Source organism: Pinus tabuliformis, chromosome 1_2 (genome assembly GCF_031772625.1).
Source record: "Pinus tabuliformis cultivar Carrire ecotype Pingquan chromosome 1_2, CPIR1, whole genome shotgun sequence".
In the NCBI taxonomy this organism is placed as follows: Eukaryota; Viridiplantae; Streptophyta; class Pinopsida; order Pinales; family Pinaceae; genus Pinus; species Pinus tabuliformis.
Genome location: NC_142298.1, coordinates 264642095 through 264654274, shown reverse-complemented (window position 1 = coordinate 264654274; position 12180 = coordinate 264642095).

The following is a 12180-nucleotide window of genomic DNA, read 5'->3' as shown; positions in this document are numbered from 1 at the left end:
AAAGAATACAAAAGTGCATCAACAAAGGAAAATAGCCTGATATCTAAAAGAAATGATCATGTTCCATAATTTCACCAAAGCATTCACAAACTTACAATAGTGCATTCTTTGCAAATGTTTTTGATAAAATTATGGACCCTTCTCTAAATGCATGAGAAGGGTATAAATACTATTATAACTAAATGTGCAAAAATAGATTATACAAAATTTGAGGAGGTTTCAAACAACCTTCCTCCTAACTAGGTAACTAACTCCAAAACTAAACAAAGGATAAATAAACAGAACTAAGAGGATGTCTTGCTATCTGCTAGCTTGTCCTTTAAATCGCAAATATTGGTCATCGGTTGAATTTGAGGAGGTTCCCCAAAATGAGTCCTGAGCTGTCCCATGAAGATCACATCGGTGAGCAGTGGCAGCATCCTTTGAGTCATATGAAGGGAATAGTTGAGAGTCATAATATAGCTATGTGGCTTAATAAGACATTTCCAATATGACTCCCAATTAGTCGTGGTCAATTTTGTAATTACCTCTCTTTGACTCCCCGCATTTTCTTGCCAGCCTTTATACAGAGCAGTTAAATTGGGAATTTCTTTCGTATTGCCTTCTTTAATGAGATTGGTGGCGAACAAGATGTGATTCACTACTTTGATGATATTCTTTGATACTTCGGCTACCCTTGCGACTGCTAGCTCGACTTGTTTGATTCTAGCATCCCAATCTGTGAAGAGAATGTCTTTACGAGTTTCCTCAATCTCGAGTAGATTTCCTTTCCTTCCATATTTTGTTTCCTGCCATTTGATGAACTCAGAGATTCTGGTGTTTAAATCATTAAAATATGTTCTTTGGTCGATTTCCTTATCTGTCAGCTGGTCGCTAGTAGTCAGAAAGGGAGTAATGTATGACATCTTCTGGCAGAAATACTCCTATTGTTTCACCAGAAGGGAATTTAATTCTAGGGCCTCTTTAATGAACTCCTCAGTAGTGGGAACATCCTTGTATCTTTCCATGGATTGTTTCATTTCTTGGAGTTGCATATTTTTGGCTGATATATCAGCTTCATGGCTTATTTTCAAGAACTCTATGTCTTGCTATAATTGTGCGAGTTTCTTAGCCAACTGCCTTTTTGTGCTTGCTTTCTCTGCCTCAAGCTCTTGTTCGAGCTACACAATTCTCTCTTCTTTCTCCCTTAGTAAAGTAGAGACCTCAGTAGCATTTTCCATAGTGGTCGATGCGTATGCTCCTGTGAACTGTGATAATCTGGTCAAATTCTCGGTTGGATTGACAGGAATGTCCTTCCAAACCATCCATCGACTCTTTTCTAGGTGGGAATTCGGGTGTATCTACCCTTCTCCTTTTTCTATGCCTTCTAACTATAGCCTTGTGGAGAGGGCTACAGAACACATCAAGTGGAGGTATTTCCGTTACTTTCAGAACAATTTTTGATGTGGGTAGAGCAGCGATAATTTCAGTATGCTAGGAAGTTGTCGCTTGTTCCTCCATAGGTGTGGATTGTTCACCGATAAACTTGGGCTCTGTATCCTTATGAATATGCAAAGGAGTTTTACATTCCTCTATTTCTTGGGTATTTTAGGCTTTGGGAGTGCCTTGCAATTTCTGATTAAACTGATCCCACTCCTGCTCCAAACTGCCACCTTTGGCATTTGAATCGATCTCTGTAGTCAGGGTGCTTATCACTTGTTTCTCAACTGACTTCTTGTTGGACTCAACTGTGTTGTCTGTGTCTTGGGGTTTCCCTGTGTCTGGTGTCTTCTCATTGTTTACCTAAGAGTCTACTTGAGAGCTAAGACCTCCACTATCAATAGTGACACTTGGTGTAGACTTATCCTCGAGCTTTAATAGATGCATTGGGATCACCTGGAGCCTCTCATCTTTGCATTCCTGAAATATTTGAAAATCTTTAGGTTTTAGATTCACCTTTTCCCATTCGAACGCTTATTCGAAGGATACATCTGATTGTAACAAATCCTCAAAATAATTGTCTTCATGATTGTATGGCTTGAGCTTTAGTCCAGTAGTGACATTATATGCCAATTTGTTTTGGATCAAATTGCCTCTTAGGCAATGTATGAACCCTGAGGGCTTCCATATGTGTTGATTCCTTAGTAGCATGAACAAAATTGGCTAAAGCAAAAGAACCGCATTTGACAGGGAAAGTGGGCCATAATGACTTCTTGTCATCTTTGAGAACTTTAGTCAGGCCCCTTCCCACAGTCTGGTAGGAAATATCTCTTGCTAATAACTTATCAGAAACATATAAAGGAAGGACGTGTGGATTAGCTGTGCTACCAAAAACCCTAATGTAGGTGAACCACTCTTCAATGAAATACTTGCTGACAGTAAGCAGGTCTGTTGTGGCTTCTTGGGAAAACCTAGGGGCTTTCTTATTGAAAATTATTTGATGTAGGGGCAACACAACAACATGGAATATCTTATAGAAGTGAGGTATGTAATGTGATTCCCATATTTGTTTATGACTGAGATGGATTGGGTAAGGATCTTGTAAGGTCCATTTCCAACCCATGGTTGGAAATGTCGTGCAAAAATAGATAACATCCATAATGTAGGCACTAAAATAGAAGGGAGGGAGGTTATCTGAAAAGGAGGCTTTCTTCTGTCGATATTCGGTAATGGTGGTGGCTAGGTTGTCAGATAGGATGGAAGGCCAATTCATGATATGGGAATTAACACAGGCATCAATCAGAGGAATCCATTCTATTGAAAACTTAGTATTATTGGGTAGCCCATACAATCTACATAACATGGCTGCTGCATAGTTATAAGGGTTTGTTAAAGAGACTATAACATACATACCCGATTTTCATATTTGAATTTGTTGTCCAACACTCTCCAACCCTGAATTAGCTTGAAGGGGTCTGGGTTCTTCTTTTCAAAGTTAGCCACAAATGTGTTGTCGTAGATATCCTGCGGGTTAGGTATGTGGTACATCTTCTTCAAGTCCTCTGCTTTGAACGACCCTATGAGCTCCATCCTTGAATTCTTGAACTGCCTATCTTCAATGATAAGGTTTTCGATCACCCACCTGATCATATCTATATAGGGGAGGATTTTAGCTCTTGCTCCTATCCTATGAAGGAAAGAACATGAAGCATCTTTGCATTGAAGTTCTGAAGGCCTTGTTGAGTTAGTTGTTGCTCTCGTAACAGTGATTTTAGGATGCTCGTCCTCCAGCCTATTGTAAATCACTTCCCAAGCTGTTGCGCCTTCGGCAACATCAAAAGTTGTATCGACGAAGATAGGAGCCATATCTGTAAGCTCAGATTCAACAATGGCCTGTTTGCTCTGTTTCTGCATCACCTTTCTTAGTGACATGTCTTTTGTCACTTGCCTAAAATAGACAAGATATATTAGCACAGGCAATATCTGGTAATTACGACGGAAAGCTTATCTGAAATGACTTTGGATCGTGAGAAAGGTTTAATGAGATACTCGATTATAACTACCCATAACCTGGAAAATGATTATCCTTCCTTGGGCTGCTAAATATTTATTAACCTGTCAACTCGTTTGTTTTGTATTTAAAGCATAATTATTCCACACATTTTACTACTCTAAATCGTGCATCGCGGTCTTTAAGGGGATACAGTATAGTGCTATCAGATGCATCAAGAAAAATGCGATTGCGGATATCGCAATATCGCATTTCGCAAATCACTAACGGTCATTCTAATGGCATGGTTAAGTTTCCTGTGAACTATGTGAAGTGCGAAATGACAAGGTGATGTTATCGCAGCAAGAGACTTAATCACATATTGCAATTTTACAAAGGTATTTTAACATAGTCATGCGGAAAAGTGCAATTTGCAATTTGCGATGTGGATTTCATCCTTAGTTTGTTTTGCAAGGTTTTTCTAGGTATTTTCTTAGAGTTAGGTATTATTATCCTAAGCCTAAAAATTTAAAAGGGTCCCCATTTATAGCCCTAACCTTAGCTATTGTTCTTTATAAATGGGGGGGTTGTTTCGTAGTACAACAATTGGCAATTCACTTGGGAGAACCAATTATCTCTGAGTAGTTTTATGAAATTTCTAAGAAAACTTTCAAAATAATTAGAGTTATAAGAATAATGATTACATGAGTTATAAGGTAAACAACATTTCTCTAGAATCATCATTACTTGCTCAGCTTATTTACTTAATTAATTTACCCTTGTAATGATAGAAGTATAAATGTTCGCATCAACCAATAATAAGGTTTAAAGTAATATGGCAGGTGTCTTCTGCAGATTAGTTTTTTTTTGGTGTTTACTCATTTATCACACATAAAGCCTCGATTGCCAGAAAGTGCTCATAGCCTCGACAGGGTTACCTTTTAACCAACAATGATTCATTATCCCATCTGTATGAATTTTCAAATTTCAAAATGATATTCACTTGGATCAAATCTCACTTGGACTTTGTCCCTTTTTTCCCTTTTTAATGTAATCTTTTTCTTTTTTGGTTTCTTAAAAGACATTGTCTAGGCATGGTAACCTACTAATGACAATTCCATTCACTGGTTGTAACTAAGCTGAACAAGCTGGCTCTTGATGAGAACCCTCATCTTCTGACCGAGGATTTCATTAGCTATTACTTTGTTTGATATGCAACATTGGTAATATCAGTTTTAATCACTTCCCTATGAGCATGGTAAACAAGCTTGTAATGAGACTTTTTATCTTTAAGTTTATATATTTTAGAATTACACTTTGAAAAAGGAAAATTTTAATAGATGGGGTGGATCATTGGCTCTTTTGAGAGTTTTGGGTGATAATGATAGAGTTTTTTAAGATACTGATCTGCAGAAAGTCCTTACTAGGTTAAAGATTCTTTTCTTGACTGATAACAAAACCTTCATATTCTATGAAGATAAGAGTTTGTTCGTAAAATAAATGTTTTAAGCAAGATCAAGTTTTTCCAAAGAAATCAAGTTTACTTTAGTACTCAAATGTGTTAATTATTCCTTTTAACTCTTACTTATAAAAGTGAAAAACAGAAATGTTATCAAAGATTTTATTTTGAAAAGCCAAAAATAAATACTAGTTAACCATTATTTTCCTAGAAAGCAATATGTTACAAAATTGGAAGAGGTTATCTCCTAGGAGAAGTATTTTTTCAAAATTTTCCCATTAACAGGCAAAGAATCCTTTTTATTTGACAAGTCTTGTAAAATAAATGTTGATTGTCCAACTTTTTCAATGATCTGAAAAGGGCCAAGCCATAGTCTTTGGAATTTGGTATGTCTACCCTTTTCCTCATGTTATTTGTCCCATTTCAGAACCAAGTCACTTACTTCAAGAGTTTTTTGACTGGCAGAAGTTGTGTCAAAATAAGCTTTGATTAATTGTTGATGATGGAAGTGGGTTGCTTTAGCCTTTTCTCTTTCTTCTTCAAGCTTGAGAATTTGAAATTGTCTAGCCTGGAGAGAAGATGAAGGGTTTTCATCGATGAATTGTACTAGGGCAAGAGATGGGATTGCTACGTTTGTGGGAAGAACAACTTCTTTTCCATAAACTAAAGCGAAAGGAGAAGAACCAATAGAGGCTTTCTGAGTAATCATGTCTGCCCATAGAGCAAATGTTAATGCTTTGTGCCAATTCCTGTGATTTTGATCAATAGTCCTTTTGATAATTCTGATGAGGTTTTTGTTTTTTGATTCTGCTAATCCATTACCTTGAGGATAATAATTAGCTGAATATTTCAACTTGAAACCTCGCTTAAGAGAAAATTCTACCATTGTATTTCCAGAAAAGTAAGATGCATTGTCAAACATTAAAGCTGAGGGTAAGCCAAACCTGGTAATTATGTATTGATCAATGAAGTCTGTGATGTTTTCTGTATTAGCTATCTTTAATGGGACAACTTCTACCCACTTAGTAAAGTAATCAATAGCTGTAAGGATGTACCTATGCTATTTGGAAGAGTTAGGAACAATCTCACCAATTATGTCTAATCCCCATTGTTCGAATGGTTGTTGGATGTTAACTGGTTGTAAAGGGAATGTTGGCTTTCTTTCTCTTCCAGCTGTGGTTTGACAAGTTTTGCACTTCCTTGCATATTCATGTGCATCTTTAAATACCATTGGCCAATAATATCCTGCATGTAAGATTTTGTGAGCAGTGGTATTTCCTCCAAAATGTCCTCTAGCTGGTCCATCATGTAATTCTTGCATGACCTTTTCAGCTTCAAGTTTCTCTAGGAATCTTAGCAATACTGAATCATAATTTTTCCTAAAAAATACATCATTGACTAGCTCATACTGATTTGATTTCAATCTTAAAGCTCTCTTTGTTTTATAATTAAGATGCATAGGAGCATATCCGTTTTTAGATAAAATTTCAAATCAGCATATTGTGATTGCGTATCATTGAGGCTTACCTTTGATATTTGCACTTCATTACCTTGATCTTCTTCTGGTGGTAACTGGGAAGCTCCTGTTAACATCCTTCAAAAACCTTGGCCCTTGACAATTTTAGCTGGTTGGATTTCTACATCATATTCTTGGAGTGCAGTTACCCAATTAGCTCTATTCTCCCCTACTTTTCTTTGGATCAATAGTTGTCTTACTGCAGGGTAGGGTACAAATATCTTTATATGGGTTTAAGAAGAAAAGGTCTGAAATGTTTCAAAGTTTTAAAAACAACAAATGCTTGTTTCTCTACAACTGAATAATTTAATTCAGTGCCTTTCAAGTTAGAACTGAAAAATGAGATGGGTGCCTTGACATTTTTATCATTTAGATGTGTCAAAACCGCTACATATGATGTATCAGATGAAAAATTATATAATACAAAAGGTTTGAGAAAATCAGGGGTTGTCAATGAGGAAGAATTAATAATGTCTTTTTTAATCAGCTCAAATGACTCTCTCTCATCCTTGTTCCATCTGAAAACTACATTTTTCTTATCATTGCTTGAAGGGGTAGGACAATTTGTGAAAAATTTGGGACAAATCTTTTTACAAATTTATTTGGCCCAGGAATGATTGCATGTTTTTTTTGTTGTGTGGGAGGGGAATCTTTTCAATCTCTTGGATTCTATCAGGATCAATGTAAATTCCTTTCTTGGATACTATAAACCCAAGGAGTTTGCTTTCTGGTAAAACAAAATAGGATTTTTTTGGATTTAAGGAAATGCCATACTTCTTGCATCTTTCAAAAATGTGCTTCAGGTCACTCAAATGATTGTTCCTATCCTTAGAATAGACTATGATACCGTCTAAGTAAATAACAATCGATTTATTAATTATACCTCTGAAGGCAATGTCCATACCACGTTGAAATGTGGCACCAACATTAATGAGTCTGAAAGGCATCTTCTGATAGGAATATGTTCCCCACTTAGTCCTGAATGTTGTTTTTAACCTGTCATCTGGATGGACAAGAATTTGATTATATTCTGAGAATCCATCTAGAAAGGACATTAATTTGGAACCTGCCACTGAATGCAATATCTATTGCATAGTAGGCAAGGGAAAATTATCTTTTTGGCAAGCTTTATTCAGGTTTCTAAAATCAATACAAATCCTAATATCACCGTTCTTTTTCCTTACTGGTACCATATTCGATACCCACTTAGAATGTCTAACAAGGAAGATTATTTTGGCCTTCAGAAGCTTATTCAATTCAAATTTGATTTGACTTTCAAGGTTTGGGTGAATTTTGTGAAGCTTTTGTTAAACTGGGTTTTCATTCGAAGTCATGGGTATGGTATGTTGAATTATAGAGGCATTATAAGTCTTGAGATCTGCATAATCCCAATCAACGACGCCTTTATATGTTTTCAATAACCTAATGAATGAGATTCTTTCTTCAGAAGATAGGCCAAGACCTAGGTTGACATTTTGAGGTTTTTCATTTGACCCCAGGTTTATTACTACAAATCTCAGAGTAGAACTTTGAGTTTTGGAGTTAGCAATTTTCTTGAATCTATCCTTTAAATCATAAAGATCTTCCATCTTAACCACAGACTTTGGGATTGGGTTTTTATCATGATTATGCTTGATTTCTAGATCATTCTCATGTTCATTTATGATATGTTCTTCATACGATCCCTCTGATGTAAGGAAATTAACTATATCCGCATCGTTGTTGAATACTCTCCAATTTGTTACATTGTTGGGAATAGATGGCCTAAATATTTACTCTATTGAAAATCTATTTGGACTAAAGTCTTCTGAGGGTATAAGCCTGGATGCCACATTAGCAAGTAAGTCAACACTTGTGTTTTATAGTCTAGGGACTGAAGATATGTTGAAAGCAGAAAAATGAGAAGTTAATTTTTGAGCTAAATATTGATAGTGTTTAAGGTGCCTAGAGACACAATGGATTGTATTTCTCACCTGTTTCACAATTATTTCCGAATCACCATAGACTTGCAGGTATTTGACATTAAGACCGATGGCTTTATACAGTCCTTGGATTAGTGCTTCATATTCAATGATATTATTAGTGCACTAGAATTCAAGTCTGCAGGCCAACATGGTTTTCTCTCCTTGCGGATTGATCAAAATGCATCTTGCACTTGCACCGTCTTCTAATTTAGAACTATCAAAATGGAGAATCTGGAACAGAGAGTTATTAGAAACTTTATCTACTAAATTTAGACATTTGGAAGGATTTGTTTGTGAAATTTTTTTGATTTGAGAAACTATAGCGTTATCTAAAAAGGGAGACCTCTGAGCATTAAAGGATCCTAAAGAGGAATTGGCTAAGTAATTTCCAATGATATTATTAGTGAAGGAAACAGGTTCATTGCTTCTCTCGAGTTTGGTGACTGTATATTTCATGAATTTCTCTCAGTCTACCCTCATTTGGTTTGGTTTACCGTTGTGTGGCAACCACATGTGAGACCAATCAGTTGCGAATTAACCGTGCAACTTTTAAGACCAATCCATATTGAGAATTAAACCATAAAGTTTAGGGATATCGGCCACCAAAATATCAATTATTTGTGAAACTTTTGGATTATAGGAAAGCCTAGTTGAAACTGATGCTATTTCTCCAAGCACCTCGACTTTTGTCCTATCTAACTGAACTATGTGCACTGCAGATTTTTAAGGTGTAATGTTCAATTTGGTACACATAACTCTTGGCGTTATATTTGAGGAGGCTCCTGAATCAACAAGGCAATTGTGAATGTTCCTGTTGAAAATTTCATAAGCAAGAAGAAATGGAGGAACATGAGAAATAGACCTATCACCAATCAGAACTAGATCTGAAGGATCTAGTTTGTTTGAGGATGAGGGGGGTTTTCCCATATTGTAGGCAGCTCTAGTCTTTTTCATGTCTTCCACTATATTGTATTCGACTGTATATGAGATTACTAATGTTTTTGAGGCATTTGGGGAATCTAGAGGGATAGGATCAGTTTGGCTAGTCTTAGATTTCTTAGCTACTATTTTCTCCTTTGCAGGAGTAGCAAATTTTTGCTTCTGATTTGTGATAGTCATGTAAGGAGAAATTTTACTTCTTGTAGTAACTGGCATTGCTTGTGCCATTTCCTCAGTTGGGAGGATAAAATCCCACATCCCGTTTAGTTCAATTTCTTCTTCCGTTTCAACTTCCTCTTCATTTGGAGAATATTCTTCTGCTTCTTGGTCAGATTCAACATTTGAAATGGTGTTTGGGGGTTGTGATGCAGAATAAGGGTTCTTTTTGAATGATCGAAAAGGTTTCTTGGGAGCAGAGGATTCTGCAACCTGTTTTTTAATTTCTACCATTTTTTTAGAAATTGTTTTTAAGACTTTCAGAAGGCCTTCAAGATCGAAAGGGTTCTTTGAAGCTTTCTTCTTAGAGTCATCCTTAAATGTTACTTTTTTGGTCTTCCTTTCGTCTATTTGTGATCTCTTTTCCAAATCTATGATTCTTCTTTCTACAGACAAGGCTTCTTTCATGTTTTCTACAAGGGTAGCCTTATTGGCTATATCTACAAAAATTGCAATATTAGAAGGAAGATATGATATATACCATTCTATTTGTACATCTACAGTAGGTTTAGAGGTAGCTGGGATTTTGTTTAGAAATTTGTTAAATCTGGAGTTGAAATCTTTGATCTTTTCATCTGGGTTAGCTTTCAAATTAGAAAGATCATTAATCAAGGATACTATGGTCCTATAATCACCAAATTTTGCAAGAAATACTTCTTGAAAAGTATCCCAGTCTCTAATTGAACCTGCTGGGAGGGAAAAATACCAAGACCCAACAGATCCTTGGAAAGTATAAGGAAACAGTCTGATTACAACATCTTCATGTGCAACCCCATTGAGATTCATGGCTAACATAAAATTATTTAGATGTTCTTCGACCAGGAGAGCATTGTCAGGATTATACTTAGGTAGCCATTTTTCTGGGTTTGTTGGGAGTGCATTTGGATTTGCAACTAGGACAGCACCAAGATTTGTCCAAGGTTGATTGGCCATAACTTGAGTTGGGAACTAAGAAAATGGGAAGGTCGGTCCAGAAGTAGGTATAGATGGTGAAGAACTTACTACTAGATTAGTACTGTTAATTGTAGTACTAATTGGAGAAGTGGATATTTGAGAAGTCGTGGATTGAATAAAAGTGGATGGGGAAGTAAATGGATGGAAAGGTGATGTGATCTCGCTGGTATCTAATTTAGATGTTGAGGAAGTGCCTTTCCTATGTCGTGGAAGAATGGGGAACTCGAAAGGGGTAACGCCAATTATTTCACTTTGCAGTCTAGTCAATACACCAGTTTGTTGTAATAAGGAGGTAACACTTTCTTCAGACACTTCGGGTCTCTCTGGTTTCTCTGCAGAAATGGATATCTGTTCCAATTTCTGTATCAAATAATGAACTTCGGGAGACTCGGGAGTGTAATCTAGAGAGGGTGGTTGTCTTACTACTTCAGGAGATGAGGGAGATGTTTCTACAACTTCAGACTTCCGATCAGGAGATTCTGAACGAGTTTCAGAAGGTGTAGAAATGGTGGAGGGGTTTTGACTCTTATGAATTCTTTTCGAATGATCTTTAGGTTTATATGCCATTCACAGTTGAATTCCCTCCTTCTAGCGCCAAAATGTTGCAGCCTCAGAATTCTGCTGCCGAAACATGGGGGATAACCACTTGGTCCAAACCTTAAGACAACTCCTTTTCCATTTAAAGTGGTGGCTCCGACTGGGGATAATGGTTAAGATGAGAGTGGGTGGTTCATGAGTGCTTTGCAATAGAATAATGATAATCTAAGTGACCTATTCTATAATGAAATTTCTCTAACTAACTTATTCTAATATAAACCCGGGTATTCCTGTGTGGTATGCGATCTACAAAGATATTTGTTTAACATGTGATAATAAAGATTGAACACAACTAAATAGAGATGATAACGTAAAATATAATTCCTTTGACTAAATAGTTAGTCAAAGGAATTTATAAAATATGTTGCATATATGATGAGTTATATATGAAAATCACAACTTTTGCTAGGCATTATACAAAAGTGCAATTAACACTTAACGGAAACAATAAATCTCACATATAATTCATGAAAGTAAAGTTTTGCCACTAATTAAATGTAGATAGAATCAATCATACATGATAATAGTACCATATGTGTGAAGTCCTGCTCATTTGACAAATGACATATACCAACTTCTTTCTTCAAATCAAATTGTCTCCCAAGTATACAAAAGTGCATCAACAAAGGAAAGTAGTCTGATATCTAAAAGAAATGATCATGTTCCATAATTTCACCAAAGCATTCACAAACTTACAATAGTGCATTCTTTGCAATTTTTTTTGATAAAATTATGGACCCTTCTATAAATGCATGAGAAGGGTATAAATACTATTCTAACTAAATGTGCAAAAATAAATTATACAAAATCTGAGGAGGTTTCAAACAACCTTCCTCCTAACTAGGTAACTAACTCCAAAAATAAACAAAGGCTAAATAAATAGAACTAAGAGGATGTCTTGATGTCTTCCAGCTTGTCCTTTAAATCACAACTATCGGTCATTGGTTGAATTTGAGGAGGTTCCCCAAAATGAGTCTTGAGCTATCTCGTGAAGATCGCATCGGTGAGTGGTGGCAACATCCTTTGAGTTGTATGAAGGGAACAGTTGTGAGTCATAATCTGGCTATGTGGCTTAACAAGATACTGGTAATACGACTCCCAGCTGGTCGTGGTCAATTTTGTAATT